Source organism: Balaenoptera physalus, assembly GCF_965194825.1.
Source record: "Balaenoptera physalus genome assembly, chromosome: 15".
NCBI lineage: Eukaryota > Metazoa > Chordata > Mammalia > Artiodactyla > Balaenopteridae > Balaenoptera > Balaenoptera physalus.
This window is the reverse complement of record NC_138894.1, coordinates 49978760-49995411: the sequence shown is the minus strand read 5'-3', so window position 1 is coordinate 49995411 and position 16652 is coordinate 49978760. Positions and strand designations below refer to the sequence as shown.

The 16652-nt window shown below is 37.9% G+C and overlaps 1 long non-coding RNA gene across 2 annotated transcripts in view; it reads right to left on the bottom strand.

Annotated features, from left to right (window-relative positions):
• The window catches only part of LOC309643550, an 813743-nt gene that overhangs the window by 244777 nt on the left and 552314 nt on the right, over window positions 1-16652 (bottom strand). For both annotated transcript variants that reach the window (XR_014253814.1, XR_014253815.1), the window contains exon 2: window positions 555-9041. This is a non-coding gene — a long non-coding RNA (uncharacterized lncRNA). The remainder of the gene's footprint in view (window positions 1-554; window positions 9042-16652) is intronic.

Sequence of the window (16652 nt, the reverse complement as noted above, 5' to 3'; positions counted from 1 at the left end):
AGTTATCTAGGGTACAGTGTAAGAGCCTTGAAAATTTCAAAACAATATTCACCTAAGTCTGTTTGGTCACATTTGAGTCACACCTTCGAAAAAAGTCAAAATTCACATCAAAAAAAATTTGTTTAATTTACTCTTCTTACATTCCACAGACCTCTCTTTTTAGCATTCTTTGACAAAGCTTTAAATCTGTCTCAGGTTCATATACATTCTTCCAAATACAAAATAAGTATAAATACTTATACCTAATGAGTTTAATTCATTAAAAAAAACACTCATTCACCAAATAAAATTAGCTCATTCTATTCTAGATACATAAAGACAACAGTAAACTGCATTCTCAATAATTATAATATGAATAACTAACATTAGTTGAGCTTCTTACACTCAGCTCATCAAAGCAACACTAGGAAGTGGGCCTATTTGTTACCTTCATTTTACAGTAAGGGAACTAAGGCACCAAGAATTAAATAATTTTCCTGTATTAGTCTTCTTAGGCTACTATAACAAAACACCTTAGACTGGGTGGCTTAAACAGCAGAAATTTATTTTCTTACAGTTCTGGAAGCTAGAAGTCCAAGATCAAGGTTCCAGCTGCTTCAGTTTCAGGTAGGGCTTTCTTTTTGACTTGCTGATAGCTGCCTTCTTGCTGAATGCTAGACAGGTGGAGAGGGAAAAGGGAACTCTCAGGTGTCTCTTCTTATATAGAACCTAAGCCTATTGGACCAGGGCCTCACCCATATGACCTCATTTAAACTTAATTACTTCTCTAGAGGTCCCATCTTCAAACACAGCAACACTGGGAGTTAGGACTTCAGCATATGAATTTTGAGGGGACAAGAACATTCAGTCCTTAACACCCCCTAAGGTCCCACGGTTAATAAGTTGTAGAGCCATGGCTGAAAACCCAGCTGTCAGACTCCACAGCCTGAGCTCTTAACCATATTCATATTACCCGGTTTATATTGAGCGCCTTACAACTAAGCTTACACTGTGCATTAAATAGATTAAAATTAATCATAGGTATTTTTCCCCATAGGAAATATATATACATACTTACATATATATGTATATTGATACGAGAGGAGTAGAAAAGAAAGCAGCCCCTATACTGGGCCCTACTCAGCTTCTTGTTCCATAAAGTTAAGGAAGAAATTGAGGAAAAAACAATTGTTTGGAAAAATCCAGGCGTCGTTTCTTTGTATGTTACAACGAGTGCAAAGTTTGCAGTGACGTGTGAAGGCCCCTCACACCCTCAGTCGGCCTCACAACCATAGTCAGCCTGGGACTGTGTCCTGGAACCCTGGGCCGGAGAAAGCACCACTTTCATTCCTGCTTCTTGGGGTGTTGACGACCACTTAGTGATAGAGAACAAGCAGTCATAGCCACAAGGCCAGCAAGTCTGCAAAAACAGTGAGATGCTCTCCTGGAATCGTCCAGACGGCTCAGCTCCACTCGGACACAGGCTGCGAAGAAACTAGAGGTAGAATACCTGGACGGGAGGTTTGGAGCTCCAGCTCGCGACCCAGCACTTCCAGCCATGCGTGCAGCCGCCGGAACAGCCTCTCTAGCCCCGCGGTCTCGCCTCCTCTCCGAACCGCCCAACCTCCGCGATAGAAAGTAAAACGTGCCAGTTTAAACGTGACCGCATCTTGCTATTTCTTCTCCTTCCGAAACTGCACCTCACACAGGGACTTGAACCCACAGTCTTACAACTGAAACCACGCAACTTGTCTCAGGACTTAAGCTCAGGTTCTTTATGGTTCGTTGCAGAAGGAATCCAGCGAGAGACTAAGTGATAGGTAAAAAGATTTATTAATATAGGATGCTTGTGAAGGATATAAGTGGACAAACAAGAGAGCTCTGCCCCGGTAACTAAGTGGGCTACAGTTTTATAATCAAAGGAAAAATGGGGGAGGGGGAGAAGACCACATGTATCGGTTCTCAGGTGAGTCCCTGGGATGGGCTTCACGCAGGAAAGAATTCAAGAGGGAGCCATAGTAAAGTGAAAGCAGATTTATTTAGAGAGATACACATTCCACAGACAGAGTGTGGGCCGTCTTAGAAGGCGAGGGTGGCCTGCTGCAGGGGTGGTAGTTTTTATGGGCTGGGTAATTTCGTAGGCTGATAAGTAAGAGGATTATTCCAACTATTATGGGGAAGGGGTGGGGATTTCCAGGAATCGGGCCACAGCCCACTTTTGGGCCTTTTATGGTCAGCCTCGGAACTATCATGGCGCCTGTGGTTGTGTCGTTTAGCTAATGTATTACAATGAATGCATAATGAGGCTCAAGGTCCACTGGAAGTTGAATCTTATGCCATCTTGGGCCTAGTTGGCTCTAACCAGTTTATGTCATATCTTCAACGGTTATGTCATTCTTTTGATGGTTATGCCCTGCTCTCTTCCCTCCTGTCTCATTTCCAGTTTTATTGTACCGGGGAAGAGAATGTTATATTACAATTTTGCCTAACTTGGAAACCATCCCACTTTTTTCTTTCATAAATTCACAGATACTCTAAGATGTCACACTAAGTCCTCTTTGTCCCATATCACTGGATATGTGCCATAGATAATGCCAGACTGGACGTTTCATTTTTCAGTGTGGTGAACATTGTATCATAGTTTCTCGAACTGAATGGAATCATTATCATTGGCAACTGCATTTCTGTTCACAGAAGTGCATGATCGCTTTTATTTCTATCCATTCTCTCAGTCTTAAAAGCTTACCTATTTCTACAGTTAACACATACATCAATTCTCTCATTTGTGGAAAGCATTTAACAACATATAAATAAGTTTGTTTCCTGTATCATTATGGAAAAACACTAACATTCAGTGACTATTATTGTATGGTTAAGTCAAATTGCCCTTCATGCTCTATAAATGTTATGGCCATCTTCATCTCCTTTCGTGATTTTGAGACATGTTCTCTAATATAACTGGAATCGACGTTAATTCCACAAATAGAACTATCTCATGTAAAGCAGCTGAAATCCTAACATAATTATAAGATCATTTTATTAGATCCTATAAAACAAGCATATGGTTCTAGAGAAAGCAGTAGATTGGATCTCAGCAAGAAGAATTTAGAGTAAATATGATATTTCCTAATGGATGTTATTTTAAAATTTAAATTATAGAAATTATAAAGTATCCTTTTATAGAAATGTTAAAAATGTTCCTTTTCCTTCGTACATAGCCATCTACATAGTGTGAACTCTGGGGTGTCAAAAGCAATACAGTATTAAAGAAATGTATCCCTAAAGTGGGCTGGCTTTCAGCCAACATGTGATTCCACCATTATTTGTACTTATAGTAAACACATATTTGGTCTTTCTCTTCAGTTCCTAACACAGACATCCTAAAATCCTTGGAATTTCCTCAGTGATAGTGATAATAGCAACACCTTTTGTTATTTGTAACAAGCCGCTTTCAACTATACCTGAGTGTATGTTAACGAGGTGACTCTTGCTGGGTTCCTAGGTTGCTTCAGGATGGGGGATGGTTGCCAGAGGAACCAATCACATGATCAGAGGACTGGAGCTTTCAGCCCTCCCCTCAGACCTCTGAGGAAGAGAGAGGGCCTGGAGATTGGGTTCAATCACCAATGGTCAATGATATAATCAATCATTCCTATGTAATGGGAACACCATAAAAACTCCTAAAAGATGGGGTTCAGAGAACTACCAGGTTGGTGAACACGTCCAGATGTTGGGACGGTGTTGCACAGTGAGATGGCAGGGAAACGTTATGCCCCTTCCCCTATAACTTGCCCTATGCATCTCTTCCATTTGCCTGTGAAACCAAGTTCCACTAAAACTGAGTTCCCCTGATGAGTTTATGATAAATGTCTCTGTCCAAAACTTTTCCTTTTCTTGTCCCACCTCTGTTACCCTCAGGATTGAACAGTATCAAAGAAAAGCAGGGATTGAAACAGAGCAGGGATCTGTGGGTCCTCCCAGGTACAAAAGCACCTCCGTGTCCCCTGTTTATTGTTTGTAGAAAAAGGCTTTAGTCTTCTAGGCCTTCCCTGAGTTCCAAAGAGCAGACTCAAGCAGTTACTAATTAGGGAAGTGAGGGAACACAGAAACAAAGGGAGAGCAGTCAAGCAAAAAAAGTGATAATAACTTAAACAATTGTTCATCCATAAAACAGAGTGCTGGATCCTCCTTAAGAGATATACATAATAATTTGATGCATATCTGTGAGTTGTTCTGCAGAAACCAAGACTCCCCCCCAATCTGGGTGGAGGATGGTACCGCTGTGCTGACCACAGGCATGTAGACCCCAAACTGGTTTGAACCAGAACGTTGATAATTAAGATCATCAAAACATCACCCTGTTACCTGAACACCAACCAAATCAGAAGAAAGTCCACAAGCTGCAAACCTCACCCCAAATGTTGTCTTTAGAAACCCTTCCCTGAAAGCCACCAGGCAGTTCAGGTCTTTTGAGCATGGGCTGCTCATTCTCCTTGCTTGGCACCCTGAAATAAATGCTATTCTTTCCTTCACTACAACTGGTGTCAGTAGGTTGGCTTTGCTGCGGATAGGAGAGTGGACATAAGTGAGGTTTGGTAACAACTCTTCCTGAGTTGTATCCTTTATAATAAAACAGCTATAGAAAGTAAACTGTTTTCCTGAGTTCTATGAGCCAGTCTAGCCAATTATTGAACTTGGTTGGGGGGGGGGGTGGAAACCCCAATTTGCAGCCAAGTTGGACAGAATATGTGTAACCTAGGGACCCAATATTTGTGACTGGCATCTAAAGTGAGGACATTCTTGTGGGTCTGAGCCCTTAAATCTGTGGACTCTGGTGCTAAATCCAAGGAGTTACTACCGGAACTGAATTGCATTGTAGGACGTAGTTGGTGTCCAGAGAACCAGAGACTTGGCTGTCGATGTTGGAAAATACCACAGAACCCTTTAAACATGTTTTGAAGACATATATCGTGTAATCGGGTTTAAGTACCGTTATAGCCATGCCAGTCGAGGCCAGCCTGGTCTAGGCCACCATCACCTCTCACCTCTCAACACTCTGCTTTCTCAACAGTCCCTTCTCCCCAGAGCAGCAAAAGTGATCGTTTAAAATCATAAATCATCTGCTCAAAATTCTCTCTCGATGATACTGAGAACACAGTGACCACCTTACCACGGCATAAAAGAGCAGACATTCTCTACATCTTTAAACTGGTTTTCTTTAGCTCCTTTCCTTCCTTCTCCTCTTTAACCATACTGGACTCTTGTTTTTCCATCACAAATTCCTCCTCAGAGTCTTCATACTTACTGTTCTTTCAGCCTGGAAGTTTCCTCCTCAGATTGACTCCCTCCTCATGTCAAAGTCTTTCAGGACTTTGCTCAAGTATCACATGAGACAGCCCTTTCCTGATCACTGCTATGAAAACAATACCCCTCCATCGACACATCTCCTATTCTTGTTTTTCTTTGCTTTGTAATGAAGAGATAAGATACAAAATAGTCTCTACCCTGCCTCCAACTAGGACACAAGCTCTACGTTTGCAGGCACTTTGTTTTGTCCTCCCACTCCTGGACAGAACCCATTACACACCTGAATGAGTGAATATTATTTGACAATAATATTAGGCAAGAGTGAAGGTAGGCTGTTTCATTGCCCCTTTTTCATACATTTAGACCTATCAGAAGTTACATGAACAGTAACAATGTATTACAAGACAGAAGTCAGTTGTTTCTCACTGGGGAGCATCTGCACACCACCTGAATTTGTTATTGTTAAGATTAAAATTCTAGGCTCTACCCCAGGCAGAAAAATCAGAACTTCTGCAAAGGAGGTCTGGGAAACCCCATTTTAACAAACTTCAGTAAAAATCTGACAAACAGAAACACCAATTAAATAGAGTTGGGAGGCCAGAAGGGGATCTCTCATGTTCTACAAAGATAGCAGAGCCCAACAGGAAGAAAAGAGATGCCTCTTCTTTCCTGGCAAGGACTCGGCCAATGGAAAGCCATGGACTCTGTTTCCTGTAGCCCTCCCAGCTTCCTTTTTATCTCTATACAAGTGTTCTCCATCCCTTGCCTGCAGGGACTTACAGGTGGATGACCATGGTTGCAGAGTCCAAATTGCAGTTCTCTGCTGATCCTGAATAAACCCATCTTTGCTGGAGAAATATCTGGCAGTCTATTTGTGTCAGGTCAACACTTCCTTGGAGATTGCTTGAAACTGCTGTCTTGGAAAATACGTTTCAAAAGTAAGGCTTTTTCAAGGCTCACTATGACCTAGTCTTAAACCCCATCTCCATTTTCTTCTCTCAGGGCATACTCTTGGCTAAGTTCCTACAAAACCAACTCCATGATTTCCCCTGAAGAAATCCTACCACACACCCTTCACTGAGCTCCTTCATTCATTTCAGAAGTTATGCCTCAAGAATTTTCCTGACCCCATAAGTCCCTATTGAAATATGTTATTTATGTAATCTACCTCCTTGATTCAATAGTAAGTTCCTAGAGGAGTAGAGACAGCTTTACTCATCAGTTAATAATTTTGTTTTTATTGCTTTAAAAAAAATAAATTATGCAGGTTAAAAATTTATTCAATAAATATTTGCTGAGTTAAAATTTATCTAGGTTATTCTTTTAGGTTTTTAAGATTTTTATTAGCACAATCCTGATATCAGCAAATATGAAACAAATATGAGAATGTGATGTTGAGAGTCAGGCACTCTGGCTTATAAATTCTTCTCTATGCCTGAGTAGGTGTCCTTAGGCAAGTCATTTAACATTTCCATGCCACAGCTTATTGTTTTACCATTCAGAGATACTAGTTCCTGACCAGTTCATAGTAATCTCCTTAGGATAAAGTTAAATAAGAATGTGTAAGTGCTTCAAAAATATTATAGAGGACTGTACAAATGAAAGTTATCACTACTTTAGTTAGTTTCACCTATAATTTAAAAAAATAATAATCCCTGATGATGGAAGGTAATAGTCATGCTACTTGATTGCAAATATCTGAAATCCACTCTCATTAAACATAAAACAAATTGATGGAAAGGATAACAGAGAGTTCACAGAAACAGTGGAAAGATATAAAGGATGAGAAGAAATAAAGGAAGCCAAGGTGTAGCCGAGATAGCACACAGGGGCAGTCTGGGTGGATGTTGTCATCTCTAACACCAATTTAGCAGTGGACACTTGCCCCTGAAGATTCACTGTGACAACTCTGTAAGTAAACTCAACTCCCTTATTTTTGAATGATTCCCTTAATATTAAATGTTCGTAGTGCCTACCTAGCCAAGCCTGTGATACTTGCTTATACTTTAGCTTCCAGGAAGTCAAAGAATTATCTACCCCTTTCACTTCTGTAGTGAGACGCAGGGCCCTGCTTACCACCACTGTTAGAGTTACCCCATAGTAAGAAAGATGTTTGGATCCTTGGATGATGAGCAGCCAAAAACAATGCACGCTCATATAAGACTCATTTTCCCGACAGGAAACTGTGAAATCACGTTAAATGTTCTACTTTGCTTGAAATAATTAGAACTCATTATTGAACTTTACCTATCAGGTACCCAATAAATTTACCTGAATGGAAATAATGGAAATATGTTTCAAAATAAAAGAGTAAATCTAAAAAATCTGATTACAGCAGCATGACTGACAAAGTTATTATACAGATTGATAGCCAGTACTATGTGGAGAAGTAATTTTAAATAACATAAAATCTAGAAATGTATAATGAATAAACCTCCAACTGTATTGGAAATCAAATTTAAAACTTTTTTTTCACAATTGGAAGCTTGGTTTAAATCCCTGTACCAAACTGGCAATTTTATTTAGCTTAAATGTAAGAGAGAGAAATATAAAAGAAGAAATTAGCAATATTGAAATACTATATCAGCATAAAGTTATTTATGCTTTCTTTCAAATTTATGTATTATCTATTCTATAGAGCAAGACATTCAATTTTCTGTATTTTTATAAGAGGAACCAAATGATTTAAATGGCTTTATATGAACCTGGAAAAAAATTTAAAAGCCCTTTATTATACATGGGCATGGCCTAGATCGTTTTTTTTCCAGAGTCTTTGAAACTATAAGAGTATAAGTTGTCATGTCTTCATTGCAGTGCTGAGGCACAGTTTCAGTATTTGTGAATACAGCAGTAGGAAAGGTGCCACATCACCCAACATTGAGCTAGTAAGTAAGCTTAGACAGATACGCAAGAATTTGCATCTTCCTCAAAATAATTTCTCTCTTTTTAAGAAGTTACCCCTGTGAAAAGTGAAACTTTTCTTCCCGTTCAGACAACTCAGGTTTGCTTGCTTTCAAATGAGTAAAAAGTGAAAATATTCAGTCTTTGAAAAAATCTGCTAACTCAAACCACTGCAAAGTTTTATAAGTATTATCGCTCTCACTTTTTCCCTGAAGAGATTCAACACAATTATTGCCAGAATTTGCCCTAGATTTTTTAGTCAGCTGCTGCAAGAGAAAAATAATACTGCCAATGGAGTTAATTAAAACTTGTGCTAATAAACTACAGCAGAGTGAAACAAAAAATGGCCAATAGTTTTCAAATATTTCTCATTGGCCACAATTACATTTATTTTTAAACATAGGTAACCCCAAGTGACACCGTCCATAATTTTCATGGTGACTTCTCTTTCCAAGAAAATCAGTTAACTTACTTCCTGATGTTTCACAGTATGTCAATCCAGACAGCCTATGAAGATGAGCTTTCTAAGTTAGGACCTAATAATGCCTCCTTAAATGATAACATATTTCTAGGTATATTGTATTTCCCCTCAATTTCTTTTTATTAATTTGAGAGATAGAATTCTGTTTTATTTCTCCTTTGTTCTCTTTCCTACTTTTTTCTCACTGTCTTATTCTGCTAGGGCTGCCATAACAAAATATCAATACCTGGGTGGCTTAAACAACAAACATTTACTTTCTCACAGTTCTAGAGGCCACAAATCCAAGAGCAAGGCACCATCAGGGCTGGTTTATGGTGAGAACTCTCTTCTTGGCTTGCAAACCTTCTCACTGTGTCCTCACATGGCCTTTCTCCTGTGTGCAAGAGGAGAGAGAAAGAAAGTGAGCTTGAGTGTCATTTCCTCTTCTTCTAAGGGCATCAAATTCTATCAGATTAGGGTCCTATCCTTATAACCTCAGTTAGCCTTATTTGCCTCCTTAAAGGCGCTATCTCCAAATACAGTCACATTAAGAGTTAGGGCTTCCACATATGAACATTGAGGAGACACAAATCAATCTGTAAACACTCACGTCTTAGGTTTAGTTGAAATTCTAAAAATAAGTTTTCCACATAATAAGAACCTCAAACAAGTCACATCTCAGCTTAAAAGTGTTCCTTTTATGAATCTCAAGAGTCTTCAGCAGAAACCCAATAATACCACAGAATTTTATGTTACTTATCACATATTGGAACATTAGAATTTTGAAAGTTAAAAAGGTTACTTCCCAGTACTTGAGGTCATTTACAAGATCATCATTTCAGAAAGCTGAGTTCTCTCAATTCTGAGTACTCTTTTCCAATATTAAAGCAGCTGCTAATGTTCATAGTAGAAAGGCAAGAAAATAACATTGAATAAATCCTCAGGTATCTACAAAATTAAACTCAAATCCCTGTGCCCAAATTCAAGGCTGCCACAATTTTTAAAAATTTATTTTATTCAAGTATAGTTGATTTACAATGTTGTGTTAATTCCTGCTGTACAGCAAAGTGATTCAGTTATATATATATATATATATATATTTCATATTCTTTTCCATTATAGTTTATCACAGGTACTGAATATATTTTCCTGTACCATACAGTCAGACCTTGTCGTTTATCTATTCTATGCATAACAGTTTGCATCTGCTAATTTTAAATTCCTAATTCATCCCTCCCCCATCCCTTCTCCCCCTTGGCAATCACAAGTCTGTTCTCTATGTCTGTGAGACTATTTCTATTTTGTAGATAGGTTCATATGTGTCATATTTTAGATTCCATATATAAGTGATATATGGTATTTGTCTTTCTCTTTCTGACTTACTTCATTTAGTATGATAATCTCTAGGTCCATCCATGTTGCTGCAAAGGACACGATTTCATTCTTTTTTATGGCTGAGTAGTATTCCATTGTATATATGTACCACATCCTCTTTATCCATTCATCTGTTGATGGACATTTAAGTTGTTTCCATGTCTTGGCTATTGTGAATATTGCTGCTATGAACATAGGGGTGCATGTGTCTTTTTGAATTATAGTTTTGTTTGGGTATATGCCTAGGAGTGGGATTGCTGGATCATATGGCAACTCTTTGAGGAAACTCCATAGTGAAGTTTTCCATAGTGAAGGCTGCCCCAATTTTGACCTCCCACCCAGGGGAGTCAGCATCAGACATCCCAGGTTCAAATCCCAACCCCGTTTATTTTTAGCTGTACAACCTTGGACAAGTTACCTGACCTCCAGGTCTCCTTCTTGCTTTCTCCCGTTAGCCTCTCTCATTTCCAATCATGCCAGTACATACCTAATTCTTTACCTTTGCTCCTGTCACTTCCTTACCCAGAGTGCTTCCTCCCCTACTCTACCAGACTATCATTCTTAAAGCACCAGCTAAAGCTACTCCGTAGTCCTTGCTTACTCCCAATTTTCTTTAAACAATCTCTAAACATTTATTACATATTTACCATAAATCTAGCTCTCTGATGTCCTCTCATCAGATTCTACTTATCTTGGTTCCTACCAGCCTGTGTTTCATGTGTGTATGCACCATCTCTCCAGTTAATTCATGGGCTCCACTCACTTTTTTTAATCACTCACAGCACCTAGCAGAGTATACAGCACATAGTAGATACTCAGTAAATATCTCATTGTTCTGTATTATGTTCAGCTTATGTATCCAAGTTATTTATGAATGTATTTTAACTACCTCCCCTCCCTGCTCCCAGCTCCCAGCTTTCAGCTTTCCGAAAACAAGAATATTCTATTTTTGGATATCTAGCATAGTACCTTGGAAATAGCAAGGACTTCAAAAAAAATTGTGGAATGAAGATTTGCTCTCATTATTAGCACCTTTAATGACAGGCTAAGGAGACCAAGGAAAATGAGAAAAGCTGACCAGTGAGTGGTGCCTTGTCCACTTTAACCTGTGTACAAATTCACTTATTATGACTCAGTAGAGATAGCAGCAGTTCCTCTGCTGAGGAGAATGGAGAGGAAAGAACTAAGGGGACTGAGCAAAGGCTTCAAAGGAAGGTGGTGAGAAATCCTAGCACAGGCTCCTGGTTTCATGATTTTGAGTCCGCTAAAAGGAAAAGAAAGTAGACTACTCAGGGACTTCCCTGGTGGTCCTGTGGGTAAAACTCCGTGCTCCCAATGCAGGGGGCCTGGGTTCGATCCCTGGTCAAGGAAAGAGATCCCGCATGCATGCGACAACTAAGAGCCCGCAAGCCACAACTAAGAAGTCCACGTGCCACAACTAAGACCTGGTGCAGCCAAAATAAATAAATAAATATTTTTAAAAAAAGTAGACTGCTCAATTGCGAAAAATCTCTAATGAGAACAGAATTGTAAATAGTTTAAGGTAAATCATCACATTTAAATGATACTTTGCGAATAATGATTTTCTCACCAATAGGACCAAGCCTATTGTATTTTATCTTACAATTTAAAAATATTTTTTTATGCTTATGTTTCTCGTATGTATTAATTGATCCCTGGAATTTTCCATTATGTCCAAGTGGCTCTAAGAGGTCTAAAAGAATCATGATCCCCATCTTTAAATATAATTAGTTAATTGCCAAGTGAGCTGAAATATGAATTTTCTATTGTGTTGTCCTATGAATGGCAAATTGTGTTGTCCTATGAATGGCAAATTCAAGTAGAAAGAAGTATTTAGAAGGATGTCCTCAAGCATGATTTTTTTTTAATGTGCCCAAATTCTATATGGGGGAAAAATTACCACAGTCAGCCGTAGTCTAGCACTATTTTAGCAAATACTCCTAGCCATCTATGAGGCTAATATTTAAATACTAGCCATGGCTCTAGTCACAGAGTTGATAGCCAGCTTTAAGCATAAGCAGTGTGGAAAGGCCAGGGTGCACATCTATAAAATTGTCATCATAGCTGGCTTGTGAGTGCTCCAGCCTCTCAGCCCATTCCTCTTTATTTCCCCCAACTTTATGATATTTTTTCCTCCTTCCATCTAGTGTATTCTTGCTCTCTTTACTCTTCTTCCATCCATCAGAAACTGCTCTTGGGAAAACATTTTTTTTTATACTCTAGTATGAACTTGAATCAAAATGCCCCCTGCCCCAGAGACATTTATATTTCATTCTCTTTTCTCATTATAGAAGAAAAAGTTATCCCATATGAAATTAATTTCATCTCATCTCACCAGGGATGAGATGGTGGTATTTTCTTCACACTAAGTAAGTAAATATGCATGTTAAGGGCTTCCCTGGTGGTGCAGTGGTTGAGAATCCGCCTGCCAATGCAGGAGACACGGGTTTGAGCCCTGGTCTGGGAAGATCCCACATGCCGCGGAGCAACTGGGCCCGTGAGCCACAACTACTGAGCCTGCGTGTCTGGAGCCTGTGCTCCGCAACAAGAGAGGCCGCGATGGTGAGAGGCCCGCGCCCTGCAATGAAGAGCGGCCCCCACTTGCCGCAACTAGAGAAAGCCCTCGCACAGAAACGAAGACCCAACACAGCCAAAAATAAAAAAATAAATTAATTAATTAATTAAAAACAACAACAACAACAAAAAACTGGGTCATCTTTAAAAAAAATATATGCATGTTAAGGCTTCAGAAGAAAATAGGTATCCTTTCAAACACCTTTTGCTATGAAAATACGTATCTCAACCCTCTTCCTCAATGAAATCCTTCTAGAAAGCTTTAATCTGCTGAGGTCTCTCAGCACACAAAGATTCAGATAGATTCTGAAAGAACAGAGTATTTTTAATAAAAATGGAAAGTGTAATCCCTGGATCTGGTCTCCTATTTCTCTGGGTCAGTGAAGCTCCCAAGTATCAAGTGCTTTGCTGAAACACTAATACCAGCAGGAAAAGTTAAGAAACCTTCTCAGGTCATTAAAACTTTTAGGAGGCCTGGAGGCATTTTTCACCTCATCTCTGAGACTACACTAAAGTCTCCTTTCTTAAATGCAGTCCTCAAAATGCAAAGAAAACGTCAAATATATAAAATTCCCTTCGCAGCATATCACTGGACTATTAGGTCTCATAGACTGAATGTTTCACTTTTCAATGTAATGATCGCTGCTTCATAGAAAATACATAATTAGGTTTCATACCCTCTTGGAGAGAGAATGTAAGGGCGACTTTGAAAAAAAAACCAACAGATTTGTTTTCCCTTAGTTTATTTTGGTTTATTTTTTAGTCGATGTCAAGATCAAACTATACCTGGAAAGGAAAAAGTTAGGCATATTAAATGTTTGCCGACTCTTCAAGTACAAGAAATTTATGAATAAGCCTGGTTTAGAGCCAAATGAATTAAGTGTTGTGAACATCAGTTTAAGCCACTGCAATTTTATAATTTCATCACTTTGCACAAGGATTCATCATGCCTCTCTAGCCTTAATCACAAGTTCAACTGTGAAAAGAAAAATACAAATCCAGAGGCTGAGGGTTAATAATGTAAGACAGCATGGAACAAAACATTTCTGTAGCAACACGCAAACATCTGTGTTGTCTTGAATGTACACACACACACACACACACAAATATGTATAAACAGCCTTATATAAAGTCACAATGATGAGACTTTTGTAAACAAAAAGAAACATGGAAAAATGCATTCTCTGTCTAAGTACCTGAAGAGCATATAAGACATTAAACAAATCTGGCTTTTCTCCCTGCACATTTTACAGATGCAGGTGCTGTTTCAGTGCAAATCCTTTAAAAAGCCAGTTCAGAGTAAGGATCTCTGTATCTTAAAGATAAGAGTATAAATAATCTCTCAGAAAAGAATACAGTGCACTCAAATCTGTCAAGCTTACGGCACACAGAGTTGTGCAAATGTGATTACCTTTCAGTTTCTCCATTGAGAAATGCCTGGAGGTGTACTGGCTTATAATTTCAGCCTGGAAAATGGTGCCATCTACTTCTAACAGAGGAATATAGTTTCTACAGGAATATAGTTTCTATATAGAGGAAGAAGATTTTCAACATTTAAGAGTCTGATGAGGTGGTGTTGTTTTTTTCCAGTTAGTTTCACAGTAACCTACATTCAAAAGCATAACATGTTTAAAGTGAAATATTATACAATATTATTAAAAGCTATATATATATATATATATATAAAATTCTATTTCTATAGAATTCTGTAATTCTAACTTTCTATTATGGAAACTAAAAGGCTTATTAAATTAATTGGACCAATAAAATATAGTTTCTTATTCTTACCATCTGACTTAAGTCATTATTTAAATGTGTAGTTTCCTAGAGCAATTTCATATCACTGCTCTAGAGAGGAATATGGTTTAGAATTTAGAAAGTGTCCTGGCAAAATGCATACCAAGAATGAACTCAGATTTAAAAGTAAATTTATTTACAACATAGAAGTCATATAAATTACTTGAGAACAGTCATCCTCATAATCAGAGTAGACTATTTCGTATTTTAGTGCACGTGTGAGTGGTAGCAGAAGATTTTCTTCTTCAGCAAAAATACTTCCCTTATGTCTCATGCACTCATTCATTTATATTCATTCAACTTAACATTTATTGAACCCCATAATTTTGCTAGGTGTCTACTAGAGAAAAAGTGACATAAAAATCACAATATAATTTGATGAGTTTGATAATAACAAAATGTGTGGAGATGTTATGGAGAAAAGAGAGAATGATTTAACCTGCCCAGGATGGGAATAGAGGGAATAGAGAAAAAACATCAGAGGGGCTATTTAAGATGGATTATGAAAGATGAGTAAGCATTTTCCAGTTAGAAAAGAAAAAGAAAGTATTATAGGTGTAGACAACAGAAATATGCAAAGACCAAAACACAGGGAACTCTGGAAAGAGCAATATTGTGAATTTGAATACATTGACTGCAAGGGCAAAAGATAAGGTTGGAAAGATAGTTGATACCAGATTGGGGAGACCTTTGTATACCATGATAAGGAGTTTTCTCTTTATCCACTGGGGGGACAGGGAACTGTCAAGAGCTTGTTTATAGATGAATAATGATAAGATCTTTATTTGAATGTCATGGACTGGACCCCACTGATATTGCAGTAGAAGGACTGGGTCATTGTGATTATCTGACTGAATAGCAGGAGAACCATAAACAAAGCAGGAGGAAACATAGACTATAAGGCTGAAATAGTAAGAGACTATACAACATTTGGTAACTTCATAGAGAATATTAAGAAAAGTTTAAATGAAAGGTGATCTAAGGTTTCTAAAAGGAATAGGAAGATGAATATGCTATTAATTGAGACGGAAGGTAGAAGAGATTATTGAGTGTGATAAAATTCTGCCTACAATTTGTAACCTATAGTGTTTATGGTATTTCTGAAAAGACTTTGAGGCACTTGGATAAACCAGTCCACAGGAAGGGATCACATATTTACTGAATTTAATTATTTTCTGGCAAGCAAGCTGAGCTAATGGAGAGCCCTGGCTGATAGAGAGTCAACAGGTGGGGAAGGATATCCAGTCCTGAATGAATGCTACCAACAGGTAAGGTGAACGCCCTAAAGACGTACTTTACCATCATTGCAATGCTCACACACACAAAAAAGCTTTACACAAACTTTTATAGTGCCTGTATTCATAATAAGCCCAAACCGGAAACTATCCAAGCTATCCTTCAAGTGATTTATGAACAAATAAACTGTGATACATCCATACAATGCATTCTATTAATAGCAATAAAAAGGAATGCGATTCTGATATATGTAACAGTGTGGATGATTCTCAAATGCTTTGCGTGAAGTGAAACAAGCCAAATTCAAAGGGCTAAATATTATAATGGTTCTACTTGAATGAGATTAAATGGTCAGCCCGAGGGAGTTTTTGGCAGTGATGGAACTGTTCTTTGATTGTGGTTGTTACATAACTTTATGCATTTGTAAATTATATCTCCATAAAAAATATGGAAAATAAAGTTTTAGATTAAAAAAATTGCCATACCTTTACCCCAAAGCATCTATTATAAGTATGTTGGAAAATTTTGTTTCATAGAAAAAGGGTTTCCCCATGCTATTAAAAAAAAATCCAAAACATTTTATTAATGTAATTTTGAAGTCTTCTCTGTTTGATGACTATAAATTATTTAATGATATCTGCAGACTTCCATTTCTTTTATATTAAGAGTACCTTAAATCTTTAAACTAAGATTTACTGAGTAATAGCATTTCCTGAAAATATGCTGTTTTCTTCAAATCATGTCCATTAATATCAAAGGAATGTGTTCTACATGAATGTGATGTGCATGTGGCAAGCATAGAAATGTTTTCTAGAGACTGTAGAGGGTGATTACCATTTTGAAGTTTCAGAAATGAAACTGATTTTTTTAATATTAATTTTTAAGTACTTTTAGAAATTAAAAGGTACAAAAATAACACAAAAGATGTATGTGTGTATCACTGAGTTTGCCCAAATGTTTACATCTTTCATAAAGAGTATAATCATAATAATCAGGAAAATTA